The sequence below is a fragment of the Drosophila ficusphila genome, unplaced genomic scaffold, assembly GCF_018152265.1.
Source record: "Drosophila ficusphila isolate 14025-0441.05 unplaced genomic scaffold, ASM1815226v1 contig_174, whole genome shotgun sequence".
NCBI lineage: Eukaryota > Metazoa > Arthropoda > Insecta > Diptera > Drosophilidae > Drosophila > Drosophila ficusphila.
The window spans coordinates 89,601-105,493 of NW_025064066.1; the positions used below are offsets into that span (position 1 = coordinate 89,601).

The following is a 15,893-nucleotide window of genomic DNA, read 5'->3' on the forward strand; positions in this document are numbered from 1 at the left end:
CTTTATGAAATTGTTTTGTTATTTTTGACAAGCAATAGAGATTTTTCAGATTACATTTACGAAATTTAAAACTTTGTTTTTCGTTATTTTTAACTTATTTTCTATGTAATGAACAAATTAGTAGATTCACACACACATTACAAATAAGCATGATTATTATTTCCGGCCATGAAATTAAATCTCTCACCATTATTTTCCCGATTTCCCGCATCAAAGCGCGCCGCTCGGAACGCTTTTCATATTTTGGTAATTTTGACAAATCGTTGCTCATCAGCGGCAGAAAGCGAATTGTCCCAAATGGTTTAGAAAAATGCTCGAGGCGCATGAAAAACAGAGAGAGCCGAAAGCCGACCAACGAAAAGTAAATTAATTACGCGTTTCAATCATTTTGAAATGTATCTCTTCCCTGGCCCAAATTGGGCGCATCATTTGTCAGAAGGCAATCCTCCCCTTCCCTTTCCCTCCGATTTTTGGGATCCCCCAGAGTTTTGCGTGCTCGTGTCAGTTGGCCGGGTCGAAAGGCGTCAATGGCGTCGAAAAAAGGTAGGAGAAGGGAAAGTTTCGGAGGGAAGGAGGTAAATCGAAGCCCATCAACTGGAAAGGCGGCGGCAGAAGCAATAATCAAAAGTTGTAATTATGTATTATTTATTTTTTATTTATTGTGCATTACTCACAGCGAGAATCGACTTCGATACGAGGGACGCCGATTGCCCGGCTGATTTATTGTTGATAAATTTATGAAAATTTTTCTTTGCCGACCCTTCTGGCTGGCCAGAACTTGCTGGCCGACTGAACGAACGGCCGGGTTGGAACTCATCAATATCATTAATCATAAAATTAAGTATCATTTATATTAATTTATTATTGTGCCACAGAAATTTCAACAGAGCATTCGTTGCCCTCCTCAGCCGCCGCTTGGCTCCACTGATTTATCATATAATGCTCATTATCGTCCTCATATTTATCATGATGATGTTGTGCTCATTTTCGTCAGTCTCACGTCGCCTATACCCATCTCGCTCTTGCGGGCTCACTCTGTCTCTGTCTCATTCGCAGGCCATCATTAATCAGCCGGCGATCCCCCCTCTCGCTCCCTCGTCATTAGCCCTCTCTCTCTGTGTTGCCATCTCTCTTGCTCCTTTCGTGCTCCAAGCGGTGTAATTAATTATGGTCTTTTGTATTCCACCGACAATTTTCAGTGCTTTATGGCTCTCCTCTCTTATTCTGCGCTTATGAAATATTGTGTATAAATTGGAAGCACTTAATCATTCCGATTTACATTTTAATTAAAATATTATATATCAAAATGGGTCCCCGGTGATGAGGATGCCGGGTGTTTGCCGCCAAGGGGGCGCTTAACCCAAAACATGTGTCGATGGATAAAGCCGCAAAATGTCTGGCTTTAGCGTGGGGTTTCCCCGAACGCAATTAAATCGTAATTTTTGTGCTTTATAAACAGCCAAGAAGAGTCAATTAAATCGTACAAACTATGAATTATTTTCGGGTTCTACCAGGGTTTTATTTCAGTTCAGTTTATTTCAGCATGGAAGGACATTTTAATCTACAGCATTGGGTGTCAAAGGGCATTCCAATGGAAAATAATAATGGAATCCTTTGGCCCACTCAAAGGCATGTACCCAAAGGGCCAGGAGTCAGACAGGAGTCATTGCAGGACAAACAATGAATGGCACGAAACGAAACGAAACGAAAGGACCTGCTCTGGGCCAAAAACAGGACTAGAGGAGCCAATCTTACGACCAGCTAAAAAATTAAAACGAAATGCAATGCCGAAGCGAGCTGAAATCGAAGAGGGAAAATGGCAACGGCTCCAACTCCGGCTCCTTGGCCAATTCACAATTTAACAAACTAATAAATATTTTGCTTTCGCCTTCCGGTGCTGCAGGCTCTGAGCAATGTGCACTGTGCTCCAAAGGACATGGATGCCAGTGAGCCGGAGACTGAGACTGAGCCTGGGAAAATGGAGCAATCCCTTTGGCATCTGTAAAGTGCAAGGCACTTGGGGGAGTGAGGAGTGCGGGGAAAGCGGAAAGGAAGGAGCGGGAAGGTCGGGTGGAAATATATAAATCAAAGGTTGCACTAAACTTTAGCCTGCTCGATGTCGTTGCCAGGATAACAACAAGAACGATGAGTATTTCTGCTGGAATACTTCTGGCAATGGCAGCGTGAGTCGTGTAAGGTAAATAAAATATACAATTTATAAAAAAAATAATAAATAAATAATAAAAAAAACCCTTAATAATTTCTGAAATTTTAGATTTGAAACAGCAGAGGAGACATTTAAAGAAATGTTTTAAAGTTGCTAACAGTAGATAAATAAATTTTAAATAATTTTGTTAAGTAATGTTTTGGTGATGGGTTTTAACTTATATGATTCACAAAGTAAAGTTGTTATTTTTAGTTGTTATTTATAAATAAAGCTATACAAGTTGGTGTTTCTTAAATCGTGTCACGCTGACATCGCCAATGGGATCAACAGTGGAAAGCCTTTGGCTGCTTGATAACTTGATAGGTGCTGGCTGCATTGTGCCACCGTTGTTGTTGTTGGTTTCTGTATTACTGTTGTTGTTGTGCTGCTGCCAACAAGGACACTTCGGTGTTGGCCTTAAGAAGGAGCCAGAGGAGCATTGGGAAAGGGGGGAGGACAGGATAGCGACTGGGGCTTCGGGATCCGCACATGGCTTGCAACTGCCAGGCTGTCGGATATGCACTGACATAAATTGCTTCAACTGACAACGCCAGAGGACAGAGGACAAGGGGGAGCTGGAGGATTGGAGGTGCTGCAGGATGGATACCGCCGTGCCCAGGACCTTGCCCCATGATTACTGCCCCTGTCTCTTTCTCGTTCTCGTTCTCATTCTCGTTCTCGTTCTCGTTTTCCTCGCTGGCAATAACTTTTCTGTGTCCGGAGCCCCGTCTGCTGCTTTGGGGTAAAATTAATATTAAAATGGAAGCATCGCCATCGCCCAATGTCCGACGCATTGCAATGCCAGCAAGGACCTATGGCATCCCCTCTGTTACACTCAAAAAAAGGGAATTCCTATGCTTGAACTAAAACATAAATCAAATCACTTTAAAAGAAAGTGTTTTTTTGCAAGCGTCAGCTCACATGTTAATCTTGTGATACTTTCCAAACAATAAATTATTATTTCTAGTTTTATATTTTTTGATGTGTATTTTTAGGTAAGTAAAAACTCAACCTTCTTTTCTCTCAGTGCACCCTACGTGTCTCTCTCTTCATGGCTGATGGGGGCACTGCCAGGGCAAAGGACATTTCCAATTTATTTACGCTCAGAGGCACTTTGTCTGCTCCGCTCTTCTTGGCCAAAGTCCTCTGCGCTCCTTGCTCGGTCTGCTCCTCTTTCACTACTTTCTCCCGCTTCTTGCCCACTGTATATGACAGTATTTGTGTAGCTTGTCAGGAGAAAACAGATGGGGAACGGGGAAAGGGGGAGGGGGAAATGGGGATCAGAGGTCGAATCCTTTTGCCTCTTTGCTAGTCTGCCTTTTATTTTTGACAGCAAAATGTTCCTTCTGGTCGTGTTAGCGTGAAAAGTGTTGAAAGGTGTGAAAATGAAAATTTACTACTTGGCCGCCAAGATTTATGCTGGCCAATATTTTTGGCTTTCTCTTTCGAAATGCGACTGAGAAGGAGTCAGTGTTTCAAAATTGAAATTTGTCAAAGTTTCCATTGAGAAAATATTGGTTTTGGTGTTTTCTTTGCTATAACTTAAATATTTAAGGAGAGAAAATAAAAACGTGTTGTATTGCAACTTCATTGCTTTCACCCTTATTCGGAATTATTTTTTGCTGCATATATTAATTTCCCAAGGTGCAAGGCTCCTAATATCAATTTCTGGCTTCGCACGGTATCCATGCAAATGCCTTTTCACTGATTGCCTTATCGATTGCCGACAACCTGATCCAATACTTCACCTCCGTCTGTCATTCGCACTGTCGTCGATTGGCATCCCGACTTGACATATCCCCACAGCAGCAGCAACAAATCTTGTGTCAAGCATCCCGACACGCACTTGATAAATTATTATCTGCAGTCTCCGTGATGAAAGGCAATGAAGTTAGAAGGGGAAGGGGAAGGGGGAGGAGATGGTGGGGAAAGGGGGAGCTGACTCCTCGGGGTTCACATCGATGCCCTCGGTGGCCTGCACTTTGCACTCCGCACAATTTATATTTATAAAACAGGCGGTACTTGCAGAGGAACCGAAGGATTGCCATACTGAGAAAATTATAATGTTGCTCTTTGACATTGCTTAGGCATTTTACAAAAATAAGGTTACGTATCTTATTAATTATAGTTTAAAAAAATTTCATTAAGAGCAGTCTTTTTATTTTCATTAAGTACAAAATAAATAGTATAAACCAATTTAAAAGTAACTTGTTGAAATATTCTCTCCATGCATTTAAAGTAATGCCAAGAAAAGTGTCCAGCAGCTTTCGAGAGCGACGCGTAAGTGGAGCGGTAAACAAGTGACCCGGCCACGCCCACCAGCCACCCACATAAGGGGGCGTTGGGATGGGAAAGCGGATGTTGGCAGTCGAAGGGGGGAGGGGAGGGGAGGAGAAAAGGAAAGGAGCGTAGACTGAGCTGTGTGGGCAAACTGCTGGCTGCAGTCGCTCAGCGGGCGGGCGCCATTTACCAAGTGTCAAAAGCAAAGCTAAAGCTATTGTCGACATGACTTCGGACGACAACAACAGCGAGAAGAGTGCTTTTCTGCTTTTCCCCACCGAAAAAGTGAAATGCTTTGTTGGCAATTGCCGAGGAGTTTCCCGGAGAACTCGAAGTCGGAGAACTTGCAGCTGAGCAGGTCCTGCAGATCCTGTAGGAGAGCAAAAGCGGCAACGAGGGAAAGAGCCAGCGTGTGTCAACTTCTTTTCAGACCGAGAAGGGATTTTCCACTCTCCACTCCGGCGGGTCAAGACGAAGGCGGCTCCGATAGAAAAGTGGGTGACAAGTAACCGGAAAATGTATTTTATTGTTTGCATCCGGACATTTCGTTTTTCCGACCTCTGCCCTTACAGCTTCCAATACCCCGCTTTCCCGCTTTCCCGCTTCCCAGCTTTCCAGCTTGCCAGCTTCCTTCAACCGAATAGCAGTGACTCGGTCTTCTGGCACTAAATTTGTCGAGTAATTGATGATATTGCACTTTTTACCCAAGTACGTTCGAGAACGAGAGCTGCAGATGCTCCGAGAGTTGTGGGCGTTATTGTGGTAATGTCCTGGTCGAGAAGAGTGGCAGCGTAATGGATGGAGATATATGCCCGTGGATAGAGAGAACAGGAAATGCTGCCGTCGACGCCAAGAATTGGTTTGCAACTACAATTGTAAGTTGGCTTAGGGGTAATTTATCTAGCATCCTGAAAATATGATTCCTATCTTTCATTGTTACTTATGTGGGCTTAGTTTTTTTTTTATATTTATTTAAAAGTAATCTCTTAACTTGATATTTCAATGATAATAGTTTGTAAGCAAAGTCTAGTTTCTTTTTATTTCTTACTCAATTAAAGAATATGCTTAATTGGTGAACTTTTTGACTTTGCAGCACTCACTTTTCGACTGATCAATGTACATGTTGAATGCTTCTTGGTTCATTACAATAAGAACCGATCTTTAGTGGCCCGAGGGCGGGGCTGTTAGTCGCTGTCCACCCCCCACTTACCACCCAGCTGGGCCAGTTGGAGCTGGCTAACTTGATAGATTGTCTAAATGTGCTGCGTATGAATGAATGAATGAATAAGCGAGCGCAGTCCCCCTGCTCCACCAACTGATGGCCACCTCGAAAACGCCCGTTGGGTCCGCCTGATGCCTCTCCGAGATTGATGGCCAAAATGGCTGTTGAAACAACGAGGGAGGGAAGACAAGGGGAGAGGGGAGAGAAGGGGGGGGAGGCGAGGCTAACAGGCAGCAGCGACTGCCGCTCAATGAAGAAAAATAATCACCAACATCATTTATTTTCCGTTTTGCCTGCCGACGTCGTACAGCACACATCAATCTTTTGCAACAGCAACAGCCAACTATCGACCATGACCAGGCCCCTGGACTTTGGCTAAAAGCAGGGAACGGGTAGTGGAAACTGGGAACTGGGAACTGGGACTTTTGGCCGTGATGTATACTTTTGTGAGCCTGACAGCTTCTGACGTGGATGTGGACGTGGACGAGAAGCCAGGCTTCAGCTTGATGTTTGATGTTTGATGCTGGGATGTTGGGATACTGGTATGCTAGGGGATGCCTGAAGGAGGGTGGTGCTTTGGAGGCTGACAGACGACTTTTGACGTTTGCCTGCAATTAACGATGCCATCCCACTGGCTCAGTGTTGAAAAATGACTGCAGCTGCAGGTGAAAATGGCACGACGGAGTGTTGGTTAATGACACGACAACAGTTCGAGTCAGCCACCAAAGGAGGCTCTCCCCTCCAGTTCCCCGCATTTAAATCATTAATCCCAGTGACGAGGACCCCACACACGCAGTCCCATCACTCAGCCGGAGTGATGTCAAAGATAGACGAGCAGCTCGGAGCACTGGAGGATGTCTTTCAAATGGAGATGGGAGGGTGGCAGGGGATGTGGCAGAGGAAGTGGAAGTGGAAGAGCCCGGGGCTGGGTAGTCATCAGCAGAGCCAGATCCAAAGAAAAGTCGGAGTCGCGTCCTCGTTTGCCGAGACTAATTTGTGGCCCTCTTCTAAGACGCCCACTATAAAAGCCACTGCACCAAAAAAAAATTGTAACTAAGAAACTTGCAAAGAGAATTTTGTGTACACAAATAAACATTTACTATTTAATTATTTTCTTTTTTTTAATATATAGTAAGCTTTTCCCACAAAAAAAAAAAATATTTTAGTTTACTTTAGAAATGAATTCTTATTCATAATCCAACTTACATAAAATCGCTTTAATATGCCTGCTGATGGAATTTAAGCAAATTTTGTAGCATACTTTTCAGTTGAATAATATTTCATGCAGATTCCAAATCTCTTGTTTATAAATGATTTTCCCCCAGTGGAGCTACAACTTTTTGATCCTTGCTGAGGCTCGTTATGTGACTGGTGACTTGGTTTTGTTGCAAGTCACTTGAAAAGTCATTAATCATTTTGGGGGATTTCGCTTTTTGCGCCATTTGGGGCGTAGTTGTGCGCCGAGCTGTCGGAGTCGCTGGATTTCGACTCGGAGTGCTGCAGAAATCCATCACGCACCCAAATGGCAGCCACTCGCATCAGCCAAAACCACCCAAATGGGCCAACAGGCGAGGCAACAGCCAAACAGCCAAGCAGCCAAACAGCCAAACAGCCAACAGCTAACAGCCAACATCAATGTCAACGTCAGGCGGAGCAGGACGCGGATGTGTGCGCGGATGTGAGCGCGGATGTGAGCGCGGACAAGGCGACGGCAGCGATGTCTGACAGGCGGAAGAAAAGAGCCACCCATCAAGTAAAAAAAACTAAAGGGGGCGGGGTCGAGGCAGTCAGTGAATGAAAGTGCTTTGTGATTAGGAGTCAAAGCATATGCTTTTTAATTTGCATGTCAGCTCGCGGTGCCAGTTTGGCGTTCTACTCGCTCAACTCAGATTAGGATGCCTGTCCGTTGCACCGCAGCAATTTGTAGCCCTGTTATGAGAAACGTGAAAGATACTCTTGGGTGCAAAGAGATCATAATGTTTAGCAACAATGTTTATGTTTGTTGTTCTTTATAGCAACTCGTAGCGAAGCAAACAATTTTTACGCTCCGTATCAGAAAATTCTGAATGTGGACAAAGTATTTCCGCGAACGGATCTTCGTAGTCATCGTCGCCTGGAACGGATCTTCCCAAAGCAGGAATTACAATCATCAGGACAACAGTCAGCACTCCAAAAAGAATAGCCTAAAATATACGTAAATGTTAAAGAAAATGTATATATATCTTATAGAACTGCTTGACTTACAAACCACTTCATCTCGGATGGTTTTCTGAATATGTGATGTCTTCCAAGAACTTAGCTTTATTTATACCGAAGGTCTTATCGCTTTTGACTGTGAGTGTTAAAGTTTCTGAAATTCCCTCAAAATAAATCATCAAAATAATGAAGTCTATATACTATATCTCGTTATCTCGAACTCAATATAATGTTTTTTTAAACAAAGCAAAAAACATAACAGCAAAAATGCTTATAATTATGAACACTTTAGTTCATTTTTCCAAGATCTTATCAAAAACAAAAATTGAAAAAGTTCTTGAAATTCTGATCTAAGCTTAGTCCAGAGCCAAAATTATTTTGTATACAGTCATGGCAAACAGATTACTCCGCCATCGGGCGGAAATCGTCTGTAAAACTCTATAAACATGAATTTTACTTGTAGAGCTCCTGAATAACTGCATCAAGTGTAAATTACACAAGCCAATAACCTACTGTCGAATTGGTTAGTGTCTTGACTTTGTCAATGATAAAGATAACAGAGAAGTGTTAATATCTTAACAGAATTGTACTACTTTTGAAATTCTATTAAAAATTTGGAAATTATGTAAAAAATTAAATTATTTTATTCTGTATTTTATTGACTTATTATTTTTCATAAAAAATTCATAACATTCATAACAATTTAAAAATGGTGTTTTGAGTTCTTATTTTTCCAAATAAATTAATTGAACATCGTCAAATTCAAATTGATCAGCGGCGACAGAAACACTTTGCCTAAAAAATCTTGCTGATTGGCCTCCTCTCTCTCTCTCCTGCTTTCCACTAAAAAGACTTGTATCCAACACCAGTGAATTCCAGCTAGAGAGAGTCACTCTGGAACAGCCGTCGCAAGCAGAATATGGTATTGGTATCACACTGGATAAGCGCCTTACGTTTGGACCACATCTGAAAGCAACAGTCAAGAAATCCAACTTAAGGAAACAGATATGCAAACTGTATCCTGCCAATCTGACTTTATGGTATCCAAATTCGGGGGATCGCAGCCAAATCGAACTACAAACGGATACAAGTGTTGCAGGATCGGTTTCTACGTACCATTACCGACTGTCCCTGGTATGTGCGTGGCACTACACTTCACAGAGACCTAAATCTTCACACTGTGGAAGAGCAGATTGGGAGGCACACAAGCCGATACAGAGATAGATTAAGAACACACCGCAGCCTTCTAGCTAGGAATCTACTCCCAGCGAGACTTTTGAGGCGTCTCAAAAGTCAAGGCTTTGCCAAGAGGATAGGGAACCAATAAGGCTAACATACTATAATATATAGTATGTCTCATTTAGACAGAGGTTCGGTTTTTTTTTTTCATTTGTGACCCCTGTGTTGTTAAAGTACTTTATTATGCTGTACAGATTTTGCACTAAATAAAAACACAATCAAAGAAAAAACTCAGATTAGGTTGCCTTTCCGTTAGACCGCAGCAGTTTTAAGCCCTGTTATGCGAAAAGTGAAAGATACTTTTGTGTACAATGGGATCAACGTTTTTTAAGTTCATTCTTTTCTATAACACCTACAAAAGGAACGCCCACTAAAGGGAACAATTTTTATGCAACCAATTTGAGAAAATTTCGGAGGTGGACAATTTTGAGAAAACGGATCAGGGTCTACGATGCCGTCGGGAATGTATCTTCCTAAAGCAGGAGTTGCAATCATCAGGACAACAGTCAGCATTCCAAAAAGAATAGCCTAAAATACGTTAATGTAAAAGAAAATGCACATCATATTTTATTATACTGCTTGACTTACAAACAACTTCATCTCGGATGATTTTCTGAATATATGATGTCTTTCTAGAATGGAGCTTTATTTATACCGCAGTTCTTATCGCTTTTGACTATGTGTTCAAGTTCCTGGAATTCCCGGATGTCATTACAATAATCAAGTAGATAGTCTCGTCTTGGCGACTTTAATTTAATGTTTTTAACTGTCATGACAACTGTCAACTGAGAATACTTATAATTATGAACATTGTATCTCCTTTTTTACCTGATTGGAAAACAAAAATTGAAATAGGTCCAGAAGTTATAATAAGCGCAGTTTAGAGCCAAAATTAATTTTAAGGTCATAGCTAACAGATTACTGCGCCATCTAGCGGAAATCGTCTGTACAACTCTATACACATGCATTTTACTTGTAGATCTCCTAAATATCTACACCGACTGTGAGCTATCCAAGCCAATAACCTACTGTTGAATTGGTTAGTGTCTTGACTTTCTCTACGATGAAGATAACAGTGCGCTGTTCATATTTTAACAGAATTTTATTACTTTTGATTTTCTCTTCAAAATATGGAAATTATGTACAAAATTAAGAATTTGTATTTTGTATTTCATACACTTATTATATTTCTTAAAAAATTGCAAACATAAAATCAATCAAATTAAAAATTGTGTTTTGAGTTCTTATTTTTCCAAATAAATTAATTGAACATCGTCAAATTCAAATTGATCAGCGGCGACAGAAACACTTTGCCTGTCGTGTGTCTGTTGGCTTTGGCCATCTGGTCGAACACTCGCAGCCAAGTTGGCCAATTGCCGAGCCGTGAGATGCCGTTAAATGGACACGCAGCGCGAGCCACATCTGTGGAAAGAGCCAAGGCTAATGCCTCATCCACAGCCCCAACTTGCTGCGAGTTCTCGCTCTGCGTAGCCAGAGATGCTTCCTGTTTGATAAATTTGAAAATCAATTGAAAATGCCCGAAAGACCGACGCGTCTTGGTGGGAGACAGACACACACAGGCCGAGAGAGATTCGCGGAAAAGCAGCTGGAAGCGGTTCCGAGTCGAGTCGGAGATGCTGCCCCAAGGAACTGCAGGCTCCAGTCACCGCCTAACCGAGTTGACTGTGTTTGTGGGACAGGAATTAAATTAAGGCACTGTACTTATTAAAAAATCTACAATTAAAACACATAAATATTAGATGAAAAGTTATCTTCATTAGGAAATAGGAAAAAATAATAGTACAGTGTAGCACGAATAAGTTGACGAAAGGTGACCGAAAACTTAATTTATTAAAACCAGTAATTGGGCAAGACAACATTTTCCTATTTCTGGTGTATTGCGAAGTTGATCCAAAATAGCACCTCAGAGCCTATATTTTGGACAATTTTTACTCCGATTTAAAAGTGTTCGTAATTATATTCTTAAAGGAACTGCATTCAAAATTAGTCATTTGCCGATGGTCGAATTTTTGACCCCTGTTCATGTCCGATTTTTCGCAATTTCAGAAGTTTAACTAACAGCAGACCTTATTTTTAAGATCCACAACCTATACATTTTTCCATTTTTCTTCGATTTCAAAGTGGCATGCCTCTAACCGCTTGTAATTGCATTCTTAAAGAAACTGCATTTAAAATTTTCAATTTCCCGATGTTCGAAATTTTGAGCCCTGTTCATGTCAGATTTTTCCAAATTTCCGATGTTTTGCAAATGGAGACTCAATTTTTGAGATCCACAAACCATAACTTTGCCAATTTTAGTCCATTTTCAAAATGGCATACCTCCAAATGTTCGTAATTCTGTTCCTAAAGGAACTCCATTCAAACTTATTTGTAGAATAATAGATTTCATGACCCATGATCAGTAATCGATTTTTTACCTGTCACTGGCTCCAGTCACTTCACCAGCACGCACTTGCAGGCGCATCTCTGGCACTGGCCATAACCTAGAATATTTTATTTTTTTATTGATATTTTCTAGCCATCTATTTACCGCGGCCGGATCATCTGCCCAGTGCCCGAGCCCCGCGCCAATCGATGCAAATAAATCACTATGGAAAATGCAGTCGATGAAAAAAAGCGACGCGTAAGTGCCGCCAAATAAATTTCGCAATTTATTTATTGCAGGCTGCCGTTCGATTTGGATGGCTATGAAGATGGGGAGTTCAGGTTTTTGGCTATCGGCGAAACAGGCGCGTCGCGGAAGAGAAGTATTTTATTTCATTGCCAGCAAATTGGCAATAAGTGAAATTTGTTGGCCACGCTCGGCAGGTGTGTGCGCCAATGGCGATTGAAGGAAAAGGAAATTTGAATCGCACGCAGATTCCCTTACTGGGGAAATTGGGTTAGCAATGCCATCTTGAGAGGCGTGTCCTTTTCTTTTTAGCAGCTCATAAAGAGCCACTTAATATATCATCGACGGGTTTAATTATCCGATTAAGCCGCGATGCAGACACCTGCGAATGAGTTCCCGAGATGGTGGTGCAACCGTAACCGATCGACTCTGACCCATTTCTCCATTGTTAACATTCACTTTTGTGCCAGTAATTTATTGTTATGCCAGTGCCTTCGACGGCATCATTTTTGCATAAATAAATCAGCTGAAGTGAAGGAGGAGATTCAACGGGGGCCAAAGTGCAAATGAATTAGCATTTGTATTCACCCGATTCCCATACGCATCATTAGCCTAAGAGGCGGCATCAAGTGTAATTTAACCGTTAACAAAAGCCCATTGTGGGCTAACAACCCATTGTGAGTGTGTGGAAAGGCTTTTACTGGCTGGATGCTGGGTAAAAGCCCGCAGAGCGAAAAAGAATCCGCGCAGACGCAAATTGATTGAACGCCGCGAAGGAGTCGAAGAACCTGGCTAATGACCGCAAATTAACACTGGCCAAGGAGCCGCAAGACGAGTGTCATTAACAGAAGTGTTTGCCAACGGAGAAGGGGGGATGGGAGGAGGGGAGGGGAGGAGAAAGGGGGAGGGGTGGGAGGTAAGGAGATGGGGAGGCAGGCGGTCGAGTGGCAGCCACTCACTTTGGCGCGGGCTTTTAGCATATCTTCTAATAGATCGCCAACTTGGCATACTTAACTCGCGTTCCGAGTTAGTGTTTTCCTTAACTCTTTCTGGCCAGTTGACCGTGCTAAGTTGGGCCATAAATCGGTAGTTAACGCTACCAGATCTGCGGCTACTGCAGTAGTCGCCACAGGCAATCATAATTTAAAGATTCCTAATGCTCCGCATATGAGCAGTGGAAAGTCCAGTGAAAAAGCTAGCCTAAATAAACTACTGAATTAAAATAGTTTTAATCAATGAATACATTAAAAATAATTAAGTGCCATTAAAGTCAACTTTTCAAACTGTGTTCATTACTATACATATTTATTTATGATCTATTATTTTAATTTTAAACTATTTTCAAATATATTTAATGATATTAATTTGATTTAATACCCCCAATAACAAAGATTATTTGCTCCATATCCACACATTAATCCACGTCCAAAGTAGACTTATATCCAAGATATCGGTTATGTAGGAAGTACCGCCAAACCAACACAAATCTCCCCCAATTACAAATCACTATATAAAGCAATCCAGCCCACCCCGCTCTTCAATTTGCAATTTGAGGCGAAAACTCAGTGAAAACACAAGATTTCGTTTGCAAATTGCTTGTGTGTAGGTTTTCGACATATTTTTTTGCTTTTTTTAGCATCTTTCTATTCCTATAATTACCACAGAAATCGCATAACAAGCTGCTGCACCGACGATAAAAAAAGTTCGAAATGGGGGGAGTAACTGGGGAAACTGGGTCAGCACTGTGGCATTATTGGTTTAGTGGATCAGACCGACAACGACTACGCAAAAGGCAATTTGAGTTGCAGAGGAGAACGAAATAAAACAAAAAGCATGGACCTCCACCGGCCACATTTATTAGATCAATGTCTCGGCAACAGCTAACCAACATCGAGAGCAACAGCAAAACAACCAAACAACCGACGAGCAACAACCCACAAGCCGAGCCTGCTGAATAAATTGCAGAGGCTGCGGCCTACTCGAGATCAGCAGCGAAAACAAAAAGCTGGGGAAAACACAAAATCAAACGAATGACTAGCATGAGGCCAATATATAATAATGGTTAAACGCCCAGGCATCGGTCTCTCCACTCCACTTCACTCCACTGCAGCAACATCTAATAACAGCAGCAACAGCAACATCTGCAGCAGCAACAAGAACAGCTAAACAACTAAACAACCAAACAACCAAACAACTGAACAACCAGCAACCAACTGCCCATTAAACGGAGCTCCAGAGAATCCACCTCGATTGGCACTGGCGAAACAATTTAAATAGAATTCGCCAGCTCGGATGGGAAATTCGAATTGAATTTGTTGCTGATGCATGTCCATGTTGCTGTTGCTGCTGCTGCTGCTGCTGCTGCTGCTGCTGCTGCTGCTGTTCATGTTCAATTTTCCAGCACCACCCAACCGAAAAATTCAGAGAGCGAATATAATCATTAAAATAAATTGTTGGCCAAATTTGTGTAAGATTTATGTACTCAAGAGAAAATGCAACTAAAACGTATTTTTAGCAAAGTGAAAACTGAGAGATTGCAATGATTCAAGTTTGATTATTATCGAATTCCAAGAATACAAATAGATCTCATATTTTAACCTTAAAAAATAATAGCCTTAACATACCACATGGTTTTTTTTAAAACATATATAAATGGTTTTACTTGTTTCCATTTTATTTAAATTTAAAACTAAATAGTCGGATAGCGGATTATAAAAAATGTTTAGCTTAGCCTGCAATAAATTGTTTCAATATTTTACTATCTACTCAAGTTAATATATTAAGTAAAAATATTCTTTGAAACCTTTTCCTGCTAAGATAGTGAATAGAACAAGCAGGAAACGCATGTTGCAAGATTTATATGCATTCATGATCGGTATTAGAAAATTGTCCGAGCAAATGTTTTCGGCTAGCATGTTGCACATGCTGCACATGTTGCTACAGCCACATAGTTTCTCCGCAGCGAGATCAATAAAACCTGGCCGGCTGGCTACTTGCTACTGGCCTTGCCTTCCTTGGTTCCGCCTATTGCTGTTTGCTGCCTGCCTGCATATTAATTTATGTTTCGACATTTGCCTTGGCCCGGAGAATTTCCAAACCACACCCAACTACAATTTGTTGTTCTGCCTCTCTGCCGGCTGCTTTTTGGCCAAGTCGCCTGACAGGCGAAGCCTAAAATTCAATTAAAATTATTAAGGCTGAGCCTGGGCTACTGCTTATTAGACTTTTGGGCCGAGCATTTCTTTATGGCATTTGATTTGGGGTTCTCCCGCCCTATTGGATAACATTTTCGATCAGCGCTCCGAGATCCGAGATCGACCCCTTGAGCTCCTTTAATCAGTGGTTTTTGCGACTGCCTTGGCTACCGATAAACGACCGAAAGATTTCTAAAAGTGTGTTTATCCAGGCTGAACCGTAAATTATCACTGACTTTAAATAAAAGCGTTACTTTTTATGAGTTAAGTATAACATTTAACTGACAATGTTTAGGAAGCTAACTAAACAAAAAGAACCAAAAGAAAGAAACCTTACTTTAAACCAGTTAAATTTTTCAAATAATTAGGTATTCTATTTAAAACTGGCATCAGTTAAACAAGAACTAAAGCCATTGACTTGTATTACATGTTATATTAATAATAATATAATTTCTTGGTAAAATGTACTGATCAGAATTTTTATTCCTTCGAAGACTATCTTGTTACAGTTCTTCTCTGCAAATATTCCATGAAAACATTATTCCTCGATGAAAAATTATAACCTAGTTATGAATTATCTCGGCTTTAGCGCATAATATTGCATTACTCGAAGCGATAAGGAACTGCACTGGGGTATAAATGCAGCTGCCTGCTGATGGTAAATCATATTCAGAAAATCATCCAAGATGAAGTTGTTCGTAAGTTTAGTATTGCAAATAAATATACATTTGGATTAAACATTTACGATTTCCACAGGCTGTTATTTTCGCTGTTCTGGCCGTTGTCCTGATGACTGCAGTTCCTGCTTTTGGAAGTGTGGTTCCACAGTGCCCAACTGGCGAAGAAGCCGCCCAGAGTGGAGGCTACAAAATTACCTCATTATCCCGAAATGCTCAGAGCCGTCCTGGAAATTTTAATACCGGA

At 41.4% G+C, this 15,893-nt stretch overlaps 1 long non-coding RNA gene across 1 annotated transcript; it reads right to left on the reverse strand.

The window, feature by feature from the left end:
• Positions 1-9,308: 9,308 nt before the first annotated feature.
• Positions 9,309-9,847, reverse strand: LOC108090033. Its single transcript, XR_001771323.1, has 2 exons — positions 9,732-9,847; positions 9,309-9,671 (listed from the first exon to the last, which is right to left on the reverse strand). It is a non-coding gene; the product is annotated as an uncharacterized LOC108090033 (long non-coding RNA).
• Between the last annotated feature and the right edge of the window lie 6,046 nt (positions 9,848-15,893).